Source organism: Hippocampus guttulatus, chromosome 1 (assembly GCF_054856545.1).
Source record: "Hippocampus guttulatus isolate MCC_2025c chromosome 1, RoL_Hgut_1.0, whole genome shotgun sequence".
Lineage (NCBI taxonomy): Eukaryota > Metazoa > Chordata > Actinopteri > Syngnathiformes > Syngnathidae > Hippocampus > Hippocampus guttulatus.
Window position 1 is genome coordinate 7,552,521 of NC_141261.1, and position 14,980 is coordinate 7,567,500.

Sequence of the window (14,980 nt, forward strand, 5' to 3'; positions counted from 1 at the left end):
TTTCGTTTATCGCGGGTGGTTTTTTTCCCCATTCTCCGCGATAAACGAGGGATTACTGTATCCACAATTTCCGTGAACTTTTATTGTTATATTGTAATTGTATTTGAATTTAGAAATCAAAGAAAATAGTGGCAACCACATTTAAATGAGATAAGGATTTGTTTAAAAAAACGCTTGCAATCATGTCAAATTTGCAATTATTTAACATTTTGCAATCGATTTTCTCCAATCTGAAAAGACCTTGCTCCTCTCCCAAAGTCACCTGTGATAGCCTCCGGTTCACCAGCGACCCAAATGTGGGACAAGCGCCATGGAAAATAAACGGATGAGTGATTTACATTTGAATCGTACATTTTAATAGCCAATATACGTCTAAACCAGAGTAATGTAACTGGAATGAATGGCACGAGTCCAATGCTGCCGCTTTGAGGCAACATGGAGAGGCGCGACTGACCATGCGCTGTAACACAACAATGCCGCCAGGGGGCGCCCATCTCTCTCCGTCTTGCTCTCTCGCATTCTCTCTTGTGTTTCTCTCTCTCTCTCTCTCTCTCTCTCTCTCTCTCTCTCTCTCTCTCTCTCTCTCTCTCTCTCTCTCTCTCTCTCTCTCTCTCTCTCTCACTGTCTTTCTCGCGCTGGATTATTGAATGTCTGAGCCCAACTGCCTCACTCTCATTCATGTTGGCTGCTGCTCTCCTGTGCGCAGGAAGCTGCCGAGCTGAGTTTACGGACCGGAGCTGATTCTGCTGCCGCCTGACATCTCGGCCGGGAATTTAAAGGACTGCACCTCTGTTGCTCCCCATGACATCTTTCATGAGTTTTTCTGAAGGCAGAAATTACAGTTAAGGACTGTTTGAACCAGTAAGTACCAAACTTTTTGTCCGCACTTGTTCCATCCATCCACCCATTTAAAGTGTGCACCGCGGTCATTCCGGATTCTCCGAACCTTGTCTCACTGTTGTGTTTTCTCTCATGTTGTCCGCTTTTCACGAATAGACTGGGTCTGTTGATGAGATTCTCTTTCCATTCCATCAAAACGTGTTCGTTTGTGCGCACACGAGGACGCAGACGCTCTTGCAAACTCACCCGAGTGGTGCTGCTCAAGTTCTTTTAAGGCGGGAGTTGGCTTCAAATCCTGCGTGGTTCCGTCTTGAACGTCCACGCTCTTGTGTGGTCCAATTCGCAACGTTGTACCATCATAAATATCAAAATGTGTCCATAATTCAGGTGTCACACCTACAACGATTTCCACAAAGGTTTCACACTCTGCGCTGTAAAGTCTCGTCTCTCCACGCATCCACCCACTGGCCACAGCATTAGGGACACCTGCACTGTCTCATCGTCCAACACATGCGCTGCAAAAAAAAAAAAAAAAAAAGAGGAGGAAAAAAAAGCTTATGCTTAAATAATAATGCTCACGTCTGATATTGGCACTGTTATGTGGTAAACGATATAATAACCTCGATGGTGTTTCTAATCTACTGCTTTCTCACAAGGTAGCCAAAATATTACGCCTCTGACTCTCTGAAGTGTGATGCAGTGCAGTAACTTTAACTGGCGGATATGGTTCATAGGGTTCTATAGCTCACCGGTGTCAAACGTAAGGCTCGAGGGCTGGATCTGTCCTGCCACATTATTTTGCATGGCACACAATAGCATGTTACAATTTTATCTTGACTTTAAAACATGTTAATCACCGTGAAAAAAATAATCTAATGATAAAATGCAGGGGCAATTATGTCATATGATGGGGGGTGATTATTAGGGTTCTCGCTTCTGGACTGGGTTCATGTCAGCAAACAAATAAACCACAGCTCAGCTTCTGGATAGCTTACGTCACCATCTGTTTTAATTGGAATTTAATTAAATCTGTCCGTGCTCACATAAAAGATGACATTTTTTTGGGGCGGGTAGGTTGGGGTAGTTTGTTCCCTCACCGCACCAAATGTGAACCATAAAAGCAATTAGCATAGGTAACTGTACTTGTTGGTGTGCTGTTATATTGCACCCTGAGGTGAATTGTAACAAAGAGATAGCTCGTGTGAAAACAAGTTTGACACCGGTACCTAATGTTATGAGCGCTGTGCAAATGCAACGGGTGGGCACATGTGAAAGAACTAAATAGAAGTGGCGTCACTTTTTTTTTTTTTTTTTGGTAACTTGGAAAGTGAAGGTGAGACAAGTTGGCTGAGCAGTGCCAAGCCTGCCCCAAGGTATGAATATATGTGCGCTCCGGAAGCTCATCGCATTCTTTGTCATCATTCTTTGCCTGTACAGGCGCTTGCAAAGGTACACTGAACATCACTCGGACATGTAAAGTTGAGTGTTGCATAGTGACATCGTGATGCTGATAGTCCGCCGTTATACTTGCAGTGGCGAGCTCAAAGTGAGTCAGGATCTGACTCTGACGTTGCGTCTTCTTCTGGCAGCCGGTAACCTAATTACCTAATTTAGTCCCGCGGTCTTTATTATTAATTTGATCCCACTCCTTTGTAGAAGTGTGTGTGTGTGCCTGGTACTTTCACAGTTGAGCCTTTATTTCAAGAAGAGGATACAGTCTCTGGTCCCCAAATCACAAAATCAAAGTGCAATGCTTTGGGGAAGCCTAATTAATGTGTTTTATACAGCATGTGGCAAAGGCTTTGGTGCTCTTGTCATGGAAGGTTGGTCAAAAACAACATTACGTCTTAGAATACCCAAACGTAACATCTTTGTAATCATGACCAAATTAAGGCATAGGCTGCAGTATTTGTGTGCAAATTGTAACTGCTTCAGTGTGGCATGTTTGTGGAGGGTTAAAGCGAGGAATTGACAATGAATTAGACTTCCAGCAAATTATAGTCAGAGATGGCTTTCTCTCCCCGTGAATTTATTTTTGACGTCGATTTAAAAGAAGGAAAATATAATTATTATTTTTTAGTATGCCAGTTTTTTGAGGTGTCTCCATTTTTTTTTAAAGTTCACCTCTAAATCCTTGTGCAAGACAAATATTACCATGCGTTATTATTCATAGCTATGACGTTTTGGAAAAAAAAATCCACCTGTTGCTGACCCTAACCCTTTATTTATCAATATTACTTTATTATGATTATTATTAAAAGTAGTAGTAGTATGAAAACCTGATGTGCTCTAGAAAAACAAATGAGGGCAGATTCAGAATCAGCACCAACCCCCCACTGCCCCCCCAAAAAACATCCACAATAGTTGACTTGCATCTCTGATTAAAAGACATGCTAAGCATTTCTTGACCAATGTTTTTTTTTTTTCAAGACCCCAGGAATACCTCTGAATGTGCTGAACTCCTGCATCTGTGCCAGTGTCATTGCAGGAATTTAATTTGTTGCGGATGCAGCTCGACTCATCATAGCTGACGTCATTTGTTGTGCGTCTTTAGAATGAACAGAAAGTTGTTGAGACTGATTCGATTCTCTTACAGCACATGTTATGGGAAACGCCTACTTTTCTTTATAGAGGGTTTTCTTTATAAAGTAAATTTTGGAATACCATTTCCATTCAGTTTCCATGACTGCCCTGACAATGACTGAACAACCGCACGGTTCAATGTTGACCCCTCACCACCTCGCCTTGCAGGAACCTGCCTTGTTTTGACCAAAGCACCAACTGCTTCAGCTTTGCTGTGTCCGTTGAAGGAGATGGGGGGGGGGGGGGGCAGTGCTTTCCGCTAACAGTCCACCACGCACCCTGCGGTCTTTGTGTGCAGAGCGTCTTCATACTTGAAGTGCCTGCAGCGTGTCGGATGGCATTGTCGCACCCCCATAAAGCCGCGCTGGCGTGCGCTCCTTGCAACGGGATGTCATAGATGGGACGTTTTCAGATTTAAATGCGGTTCGGGCCGCCGCGGTGGCAGCTTGCTCACCATGCGCTTCTACTTGTGAGCTGAGACGTAAACCATCACGGCATGGCAAAACACCAGTTAAGGTCCAAATTACAACAAGATGTCAGGAAGTCATTGCTGGAATCTAAACTTTTATCAGCCCCTCTAAGTTGGCCAAGTCATCCATTTAAATACAGGCTAAGGAGATGGAACAGGGTGGTCTTTGTTTCAGATGTCAGTGGTGGAGTAAAAATGAGGACACCGTTGCAGACTTATCATTTTCGGGCCCGATTAGTTATACAACATGCTTTTCAACTAAAAACAAAGTAAATGTGTTAATGTTCATGGATATTCTTTTAAAAACCGGCTTCAAAAGTGGAAGTTAATGCAAAACTCCTGCCCGTTATTATTTTTGAAAAGACCAATTAACGGCGTACATCATCTTCTCTTTAATCCATCAGGCCCTGGTTCGATTCCCAAAAAGTCCACCCATGTAAAGAAACGCCATTATGCCAACGACCTACAACAACAAAGTCACTCTAAAGCAATGGTCAAGTCCTCCGATGGGACCCTATTTTAATTATATATTTAATTTAATATTTAATTATATAATTTAATTATAATGCAGTAAAAAGGAATAGAGGGAGTTAGGTCGGTCAATAACTACTTAGATTTGTGCACACAGACATGAAGGAAGATATTTCACAAACGCACACAAAAAAGTGATATAGAGTCAAAAATCGATACAAAAATAGAAAAATATCAAATGACATTATTTTGTCAATGTCATTCAGCTTCAAAATACTGTACATGAGAAAAGCAAAGCATGCACAGTGCTCCATCGTCATCTACATCCGATGGCATCCGTCACCGACGCGGTGCCGTCGGTCACCTGGTGATCCACCAGTGATGAAACGTGATTTCTTTGGAACCTTGTCAAAGTCCTCATTGGAAAATGTGAACGTTGGCAGCGATGTGTGAAGACAGCGTTGTCGGTTGACAATCATCTGTTTCCTAATAATTGTGACATATTAACATGATCAGTGTCTTCTCATAAATGATCTTTAATCATATCATAATGTCATTAAAGTGAGGCAAAATGCGTTATTTCAGAAGTGTGTATCAACCTGAAGTACTGTGGCTCTCACTTTCAAATATTTTGGTGACCCCTGTCCTTCCTTCCTTGGTTGTATTTTTCTTTTTTAATCTTTCCCCGGTGACAGTAACTACAAATCTCTACTTTAATGTGAAATAAACAGGAAGCAAAAGTGAGGGTAAAACGAAGTAGAAAGTGAGCGTGAAGGAGCTTTTTAAAGTTCTCGCTATCATTTTGCTGGGAAGGTCAAGCACGTCAAACAGAGTGGCCGGATTGAAATAGTTCCTCTTCTAAGAGGAGATGCTGTGCTCTGATGTGACGGCTAAGCGCAAGACCCCCTTTTGCTCACTTCTAAAACACAAACACTTCTTCCCAAGATGAAACCATCAACGTGTCGAGAAACTTTTACAGATCAACACCTGCTCTGTAGTCAGATGAACGTTGCGTCAACTGGATGCTGCGTCTCCCGTCCTTGTGCGTGAGTGCGTTTGCATCATTCCTGCTGTTGTTTAGTCAGCGATTAAAATCATTTTAGCATCTTTTTTTTTTCATCTGCAGAGCATACAGCTTGTGCTGTGTAGTCCCAAAGGACCAATTTAGGCCTGCTCTGTGCAGTCTGAACAGTTGAGGCAGCAGAATAATCAGTGCAGTGCCGTCGTCCGTGCATGTGTGTGTGTGTAAATGCTTGTGTAGTACAGCGATGGTCCCCAACCTTGTTTTCAACCAGGGACCGGTTCATGAGAATATCCATTTTTTGCAAAGACTGGCAACCATTCATCGACAGCAGGGTTGGTGTTGCTGACGTATATTCCCAAGAAGAAATTAATAAATTGGCAGTGGTGACGACGTACTTTCCTAATTCAGAAAAAAAAAAAGGTTTTGTTTACCCCACCCCTAAATCGATCAATACAACCCGGTACCGAGCCACAGACGAGTGGCTTTGAACCACATCAGTATACAATAAAAATTTTCATGATGTTTACTGTCCTGCTGCAATGTTAGTCCTTAACATTTCTCAGAAACATGCACACGGAATCGCAAAAAAACACACACACACACACACACACGCACGCGCACGAACAAACACACACACACACTTGGCCATCCCATTCAGCCTTCCCAACCTCTTTTGTCATACCGTGAGTAGCTCCTGACTCTTACGTTTTAATGCCTCTCCAAAGTGTTGCCTTGAAAATAAATAAGTAATATAAAATTAAAAAAAATTAAAATCACAATAAAGAATAAACCTGACTTTGTTATACCGGTATATAAAACTCTTATAATATTTGTAAATTAAAAAAAAACAAAAACCAGAAACCTGAATTTCTCCTTCAAACAGGAATTTCAACTTCAACCCTTTCAGGGACAGCGGTTACGACAGCTTCTCATGTTCTCAGGGTACAGGTTATCATTATTGGTGCATGAAAGGGTTAAATATCAGGAAGAAAACACTGAACAAGAATCATGTTCAGGGCCATGATAGCAGTTTTACTTTCTTTTTGTCAGTCGTCTGAGCTTTACCTAGACAGTTGAGCTGACATGCGGCTGTTGAGATTTTTCGTTATTAATCTGGGAAATAAACGCTAAAATATTTCCACCCCAACTTCCCACACACACCCCCTTGCTCATGTACCTCTAGGGGCACGTGTACCCCTGGTTGGGAAACAATGCGTAGATGATAATATTCTTTTTTACTGACATTGACGTATTACCAATATATCCGTCATTGTGGTTCTAGTTAGTTCCCCATCATGCTGTTCCAATTTTCCGGGGGTTTTTTTTCTCTGTCTAGGCAGCATTCCTACTCATAATAACATGACGTTAGGTCGAGATTTTATTGAACCCCAAATAAATTCTTTCATGTTTAATAACATCCGATCCAAGATAAGGTTACGAGGGCTTATTTATTCTTGTCAGAGCAAGGCCCTACTTATTTTAAAGGAGATCTGATCCAAGATATTTGCGGTAGCTGAGGTCAGACAGTAAACGTTTTTGTTGAGGCTCCAGAGGTGTCCGTTTTCAACACACATTTCATCTTCAGTTCTTATTTTCCTGGTAAGAACAGAGCCAAATTCTAATGATCCTTTAAGATGTGCATGTGCATATTGATCAGAAACAAAAATACCAGGAGTTCATTGCATAATCTTGGAAATTGGGAATTTCACAAACATATGACATGTGGAAATTGTGCATGTCACGTATTGCGTGCTTCTCTCCTGTCTTCTTTTCCTTCATGAACAGGAGTCCAAATAAGTGACTGGAGAACGCATCAGTTCGTCAAAGAAACGGCGTCCTTGAGGAAAACGAATGAGGCGAGAGATGAGGAAAAATGTGAGAAAGTGAAAGAAATGAGATGTGTGTGTGGGGGGGGGTGAGGGGGCAGCATCCGTAAGCAGTGAGGCAAAGAGGAGGGGATTGGAAAACAGTGACAGTGACTTTTGTTGGGTTCATACCGCACAGACATGTACTTGTTACTATTCGTATTGTGATTGTGAGCACTTGGAAGTGAGGACAGGGAGGTGAGGTGCATTGGGAAAGTTCACATTGGATAACGTGGACAGGAACATTTATGATTGTCATGCAGGTTATTTTTTTGTGGTGTGAATTAAACATTTGCAGTATTAAGCTTTTTTTTTTTGTGGTGTGCATTAAACATTTGCAGTATTAAGCTACAAAGGTTGTTTAGCGCCGCCGCCTCACAGTGCAGAGTTCAATTCCGGCTCCAGCCTTCCTGGGTGGAGTTTGCATGTTCTCCCCGTCCCTGCATGGGTTTTTCCAGGGTACTCCGGTTTCTTCCCACATTCCGAAAATATGCATGGCATGTTAACGCAGCACTCCAAATTGTCCCTAGGTGTGATTGTGAGCGCGGATGGTTGTTCGTCTCTGTGTGCCATGGATTGGTCAGGGTGTACCCCACCGACTACCCAAAGACAGCTGGAAGAGGCTCCAGCACGCCCCAGGGTACTTGCGAGGATAAGCGGATCAGAGAATGGATGGATTGGTGGATTGTTTTGCATTAGCACAGCAGTTTCACTGACTTTATTTGTTTCCAGAGCACCAAAATGATCACACGGTAACATTCAGGAATGAGGAGATCGGTTCAGCAACAGGTGGAATATTTCTTTCCTGAAACATCATTGCTATAAATTTCAACACATAGTCAAATCTGTATTGCACAACCTTTTATTGATACCCACACCCCCAAATATATATATAAAAGCACACTTATTTTTTTTTAAATTAGAAAACAAAATTGAAATTTGCATCAACAATCCATTTAGGGACACCTTGGATTTAAATTTGCTGTTTGACCACTCTTGTCTTTCTCCAGTTGTGATTGTGCCCTCCAACAAGAAGTTTGTGCTTCCATCACTTTATTGGTGAGTGAGTCTGTCAGCAAGCAAGAGCAAGCAATGGTAACTCAACTGAAATGAGCCTTTAGGGTAGCACTGATTAGATGAGTTTTATATCCGTTTTTTGAATCTTGCATGGATTCCAAAGACAAACGTTTTATTCCCATTGTTATGTTTGCGTGGTGGTGGAGGACCCCAAAAAGCAGGCAGGAGCAGGGTGTACTTGACGAATTGTATTTAATAAAACACAGAAAACTAAATACAAAACAAAGTCCCAACAACAAAACGAATCCAAAGTAACAAACAAAACCATGGCAGAAGCTAAAAACTCAATAACAGAAACATGACCGAAACAAACCTGACAGGAACAAACAGCAACAAACAAACATGACAGTAGCCAAGCGCAAACAGCGACAAACAATGACCCGACAATGAGTAGTCGGCCGGGAGTCCTTTTATAGCCACTAATTACCTAACGACCAACAGGTGTGCAGCTGCAGGGAAAAGCCCCACAGTGCCACCTGTTGGTCACAAACCAAAACATGACACCCATTAAGGTACGTAGACAAACGGGGACAGACACTAACTTTCACACCATCACTGAGTGGGAGTCGAAACTGTGCTCGCTGCAAAGAACCACAAAAACATCAGTGACCGGACATTATTCAACCCAAAACAGCCTTGATCAGCACGAACAGAGCGAGCATGAGTTCTGTTTCTTCTGCTGCCGGCCGACAGAAGCTCACTTTGCAGTCCGCGTTGTGTTTTAAACATCTGCGAAAAGCCTCCTGGCACAGGCCCACTTGGCTCAGTGTTGAGGAGGAAATAAATGAAGGTATCATAACTGCTGAGTCAGAGAGAACAGTGACCCTCCCTCTGATCATCTCACACACAAATTGAGGCTCACCTCATTTTGTTGAGTGCTCAGTCAAACGCGTGTGTGTGTGTGTGTGTGTGTGTGTGTGTGTGTGTGCGCGTGTGTGTGTGTGTGTGTGTGAGGGAAAGAGAGAGAGCGAGAGAAAGAGAGGTGACTGTAAGGTTGTGTCTGACTTTGAGGAACAGGATTAGCGGACCGTGGGTTGCATCCTCTCATCGCTCCTGAAAAGTGGAGCGTGTGGGTTCAGTGTATTGCACAAGGACACACCAGAAGGGATGCTCTCATACTGCCTGGAGCAGCTAACTTGGGCATACAACTTACCTTATTTTTGCATATACTCAGGAACTGATTTATTCATTGGAACATCTTGAGAAAACAAGTCGTTTGACGCAGCTAACCCCTTTTCAGTTCATCTGAGTGGTACATGTATGAAAGTTGCTTAAGAGTGGACACGCGAGATATCGAACACACCCATGATAAAATGACGCCTTGCAATCCATCCATCCATCAATTTTTTGGTCCGCTTATCCTCACGAGGGTCGCGTTCCTATCCCAGCTATCTTCGGGCAATAGGTGGACGACAACCTGAACTGGATGCCAGCCAATCACTGGGCACACATACAAACAAAAAACCATCCACGCTTACAATCACACCGTGGGACAATTTAGAGTGTTCCATTAACCTGCCATGCATGTTTTTGGAATGTGGGAGAGAACTGGAGTACCCGGATAAAACCCACTCAGGCACTGGGAGAACATGCAAACTTCACATCGTGAGACCGAAACCGGAATCAAACCCTGCACCTCCGCACTGTGAGGCCGAACATTGAGCCCTGCGATTGGCTGGTAGCCAGTTCCGGGTGTCCCCCGCCTATTGCCCAAAGACAACTGGGATAGGCTCCAGCACACCCTGCCACCCTTGTGAAGATCAGAAAATGGAGGGACGGACTTCATAATGGCCGAGCAGTACTGTGGATGACTGGTTTGCGCGGCTGGCTCACAGTTCGTAGGTTCAGAATTCCAATCTCGGCTCCATTTATATTCTGGCATATGTTGCGTATGTATATATTATTTACAATATATTTGTCTATATGTGGCCATATCCTCAAAGTTCCTTCCACCGTTCCTCTTTCGGTGTTTTGCAATTCTGTCACCTTCAGATTTCCCAACATGCCATGTGAAAGCGCGGATAAAGTGAAGGATATGGATGATGGAGCACATAAGCGGTGTGCTGTTGATAGTAAATGCTTCCATTTCCCACCCCGAAGCAAAGTGGAACAGTGCAGGGTCAGAAAAATGATGAAATGTATCTAATGCACCTTGAGGTTTTGGGCTTGAAAGTATTGCGACTTGGACGTTGAAATTGGCCCATGTATCACGAACTTTACAAGCCATGGGGAAGCATTGTGAGGCGACGCCGGCATGGTGCTTGCAAATGGATCAGAAATTGGACTGAATGTGTCGAATTTTGTGAAAGGGACAACAAAACCTTTTTTTTTTTTCTTAGTGCGACGAATGCATTCAATAAAGTCTGCCTAATGGGGCTTTCTGTGATTTCCCTTTTTTTTTCTTTTTTTTGCTTTTGTCCCCATTTGTCTTTTTTTTCCTCCATTCTTCACACTTGTGGAATTGAGTGCTATTTTCATCTCTTGTCTGTTTATTCTCTGTCTTGCTCTCTAAGTGTCCTTTACTTTCTATAACAAAAAGAATGAATGGTTTATATTTTTACTGTAGTTTTATTGCTCTCGTTAGTGCTTTTTACTTGAGCCCCTAAGGCAGGTGTGTCCCACCCCGGTGCTTGAGGGCCCCTATCCAGCATGTTTTGGATTTCTCCGACCTCCAGCACAACAGATTCAAACGATCAGGGCCCTGATCAGGCTTCTCGGAGCTTGCTGATGAGCTGATCATTTGAATCAGGCGTGTTGGAGGAGGTAGATCCTCTGTGGATCGGCGGGTGGACACTTCTGCCCTAAAGACTCAATATAAGGCTCATTTGTTCAACTTCTTGTTCATGATTTTTGTTGGGCTTCCAAGCGATTTGGCTCTGGGTTGCCCTGTCAGATTATTGTTCCATGTCAAAGCAAGAAGACAATAGACGTTGAATACTTAAAATTTGATTCATATCCATTATTGCTCTATCAAGCATTAAGAACAGTTTGAATACATTTAAAAAAAATTGATTGTTGAGCTGTAATTTTAAAAAAAAGTAAGTGAGATCTGTAAAACGGTCAAAATGTTGTCCACCATTATTACCAGTGCAGACATCATTAAAATAATGTTTTAGTGTCTTCACAAGTGCATCCATCCATCTATGCTGCTTATCGGGTTCAGAGTTGTGGCGAGCCTTGGGCTGTCTCATTGCGACTCGGGGAAAAAGACACACTGCAGCCTGGCCTGGTAGCCAGTCAGTGATCAGGAGCACATATAAGCACAGACAAATAATCACAGTCCCATTCTGACTGTCACTGAGTGGGAATTGAAGCTACTGCGCCCACACCAAAGCCAGACGAGTGAACTATGACACCCAAGTTAAACCCTGTTCAAAGTAAATCATAAGCACAAATGCTTTTTCAGCTCCGAAGGCGGAATGAAATTGGCATCAAATTTATCAAACATTTCTAATCGTCAATTACTTTACATAAGTTCCGGTGCATATTCTTTTTCTCTTTTCTTTCAGAATCTGTGTCATGAAAATACAAGAAGAATCAAAAGTCAGATAAGCACACTTTTGATTCCCGTATCCATAGTTACCGTTCATTGGTGGTTGTTCCTTTGCCATGTAATTGTTCTTAAATGGAATCTGACACAATTTGGAGAAGAAAACAACACTGGCGATCTTTCACTTCTTATTTCCTAATGTCAGAACCAGAAGCATCTGGTCCTGAATATGCGACTGACGCATCTCCGACGACTCTCACATCCTGTGTTTATTTGTATGTGTGGGATGTCTTCGTGTGCGCAGAGCAGCATGCTGATGTGTGTATGTAACTTAGTGAAATTGTTGATGTGACTATAACGTGTTTGAGTCAGACGGTTTGTGTGTGGAGCCACCGGGGGCCACGGGTTTGCTTTTAAGCGCATTCTTTCTTCCGACGAAATGGTGGAAAGGGAATTGTTTCAACGCATTTCATTTTTCCTCGTGGATTTGAGCGGCTCCTGCAGGACCTCGAGCCATGTTTTTCTTCAGTAGTGTAGATATACTGTGGAATATCTAAAATTCCATTCATTACTTTATTTAAAAGGGTCCCTTTTACTGCTGTGCGAGCAGTCTGGGTTTGGCGCCGGTGTGAATGGAAGTGGGAATGATGAATCACAATAAAAAAAAAAAAACTCTCTGGCCATGACACCAACAGTGAAAAAAAACATCTTAAGTGTGCACCTGCAAAAACAATAACCTGCTTGAAGATTCAGAGAAGGAAGCGTTGACACTTTCCTCCCAAGCTGGACCACAGTGGTAAAAGTTAAAAGTGTTTTTGGCATGACAGCTACTGCTGCATTTCGGTGCAGCTGTTTTGTTTTTGGTTCTGATATACAAATACCTGTAGTGTTAATATTGCTAATGTTATGAGAATTAAGGTGAGTATTTTGACAGAGGATACCGTATTTCCTGCACTACAAGGCACAACTTCAATGAATGGTCTATTTTAAAACAGTTTTAATATATAGGGCGCACCCCATTATATGGCGCATAGAAGTGACAAAAGTGGCTGCGGTTGCATTACGCATCCACTAGATGGAGTTACGGTAAAGGGAATACAATACAATATACTCCAGCTTTATTTATTTCGAGCCTTCACATCCGCTGCAGCTGCAACAAAGCGCTTTACAGAATATTTAAAACACTACGTCAATGAAATCAGAATATTGTTCCGTATATAAGGACCATCGGATTATAAGGTGCACTGTTGGCTTTTGAGAAAATTGAATGCTTTTAAGTGCGCCTAATAGTGCGCAAAATACGTTACTTGCATTATGTTAAGAAAAAAACCCTCATAATCTTAATGTCAATATTTTTATGTTGTAGGTGTCACTGATTTCATGATTTGCCAACCTTATGCTAAAGTCTTCAGTATAGCATACTCAACCGTACTCATTTTCAAGCAAACCTCGTATTAATGCGATTTCAGCCATGCAACTGATTTAATCTTTTGTCGTTGTTGACAGTTGGAGTAAAATTTCAACTTCAATACTCAAACTGCAGATTTACCCTTGTGGTGGTGAGGGAGCCTTGTAGTAGAGGTTCAACTGTAGGCAATGATAGCACATGATGTACACCTGAGCACTTCTGACTTCTCCATCAAACACATTTGTCATGCGTGTCACCATGTGTCGCTTTAAAACTGAGGATGCGTACGCCACATGTAATTGCGCACGTGAGTAAGACGTGCGTTTTGGGAATGGCTGTGGAGATAGGATGGCTATGCAAACATGGAAAAGTGATACTCCTCATTCTGCAATTTAAGAGGGAAATCGGGTGGCGTGACTGTAACTTTGTGCATGAAACATCATCTGTGATGTTGTGACATGGACATTTTATGCTCTGCATATAAAGAAAAAGTAAAACAACTACAAAATAAACACTGCTTGTTTTTTTTTTTTAAATCAAGCCTTTGGTATCACTTTTATGGTGAACATTTGTGTTCCCGTCTTGCCGACAGAAACACTGTGAGGAAGATTTTTATCTTCTCTTCTCAACATCTTACGAATCAAAGAAGTTGACACAGCCTTGTGTCTGAGTGTCTAAATCAGTGGTTGTCAACGCTTGCCAACTTGAGACCCTGAGACTTCTGTTTGCTTCAAAGTCCTGCGCCATTTTAAAGAAGTTAAGAACGAAAATATTTTTTTTTGGTCCAAAAATAGCTTCTGAAAATACCTCTACAGCATTTTGAGACACAGTTTAAATCAGTTTGAATTCTCAACCAATGAATATTGCTCACATCGATGTCCGTTAGCCCAAGGCCGAAGTGCACTGTAATTGTTTATGAGTAGCTCGTGACTGGAGCATAAGTGAGTAAAATTTCCTGACCCTTGCCGAATATTCTATGTTCAAGATGGTATGCCACAGTATTGTTAAAAAAATAAAAAAATCTGAATACAAATCCCTTTCATGCACCCTGTAACCTGATAACATGATAAGATGTCCACTGTAGTAACCGCTGTCTCTGAAAGGGTTGTTGGTTGACTAGTTTTGAAATCAGTCAAGTCAACTATTTGTCAATTATTGTTCAAGTGAGTGTCAACAGAGTAACACAATGAGTGCAAAAATCTCAACGTTATTTCTGACACATTACAAATTTCACATTTTGGTACAGTTTTTAGCAAGGACCTTGCAAATTGACACACATGATTTTCTTTCAGGGGCCACAAAAAATTACGTGGCGGGCTGGGTCTGAATCCCGAGCCACCTGTGAACTCCACAATCAAATTAAACTAAATAATTTCATTTGATCATATTTATTTTTCTCTGCATCTGAAAATGACCTCGTAACATTAGTCTTGGGGTTAGAAACTCTCAAAGCACAGATAAACTCTCTTGGCCAACCTTCTTGACCTTCTCTCAACCAGTCTGTTTTGTAGCAATTTATAACACAATTGTTTCATGCATGTACTTTGGGTTTTTTTTTTGTTGTTTTTTAATAGTTTTATACCAAGTATACATCCCTTGCTGTCAAATGTCTTTTTCAATTCCTCCAGCGGACGGCACGGTGCTCGACCGGCACCTCACACTGCAGAGGTTAGCGCAAACTGTTGTTTGCTGATGTGTGCCCTGCGATTGGCAACCGGTTCAGGGTGTACCCCGCCTACTGCCCGAAAATGGC

General features: G+C 42.1%; 1 protein-coding gene across 2 annotated transcripts in view; it reads left to right on the forward strand.

The window, feature by feature from the left end:
- The first annotated feature begins 694 nt into the window (after positions 1–694).
- Positions 695–14,980, forward strand: part of LOC147210234 (plexin-A1-like) — a 198,101-nt gene continuing 183,815 nt past the window's right edge. For both annotated transcript variants that reach the window (XM_086107232.1, XM_086107240.1), the window contains exon 1: positions 695–861. The gene's annotated coding sequence lies outside the window, so the exon portion shown is untranslated. The remainder of the gene's footprint in view (positions 862–14,980) is intronic.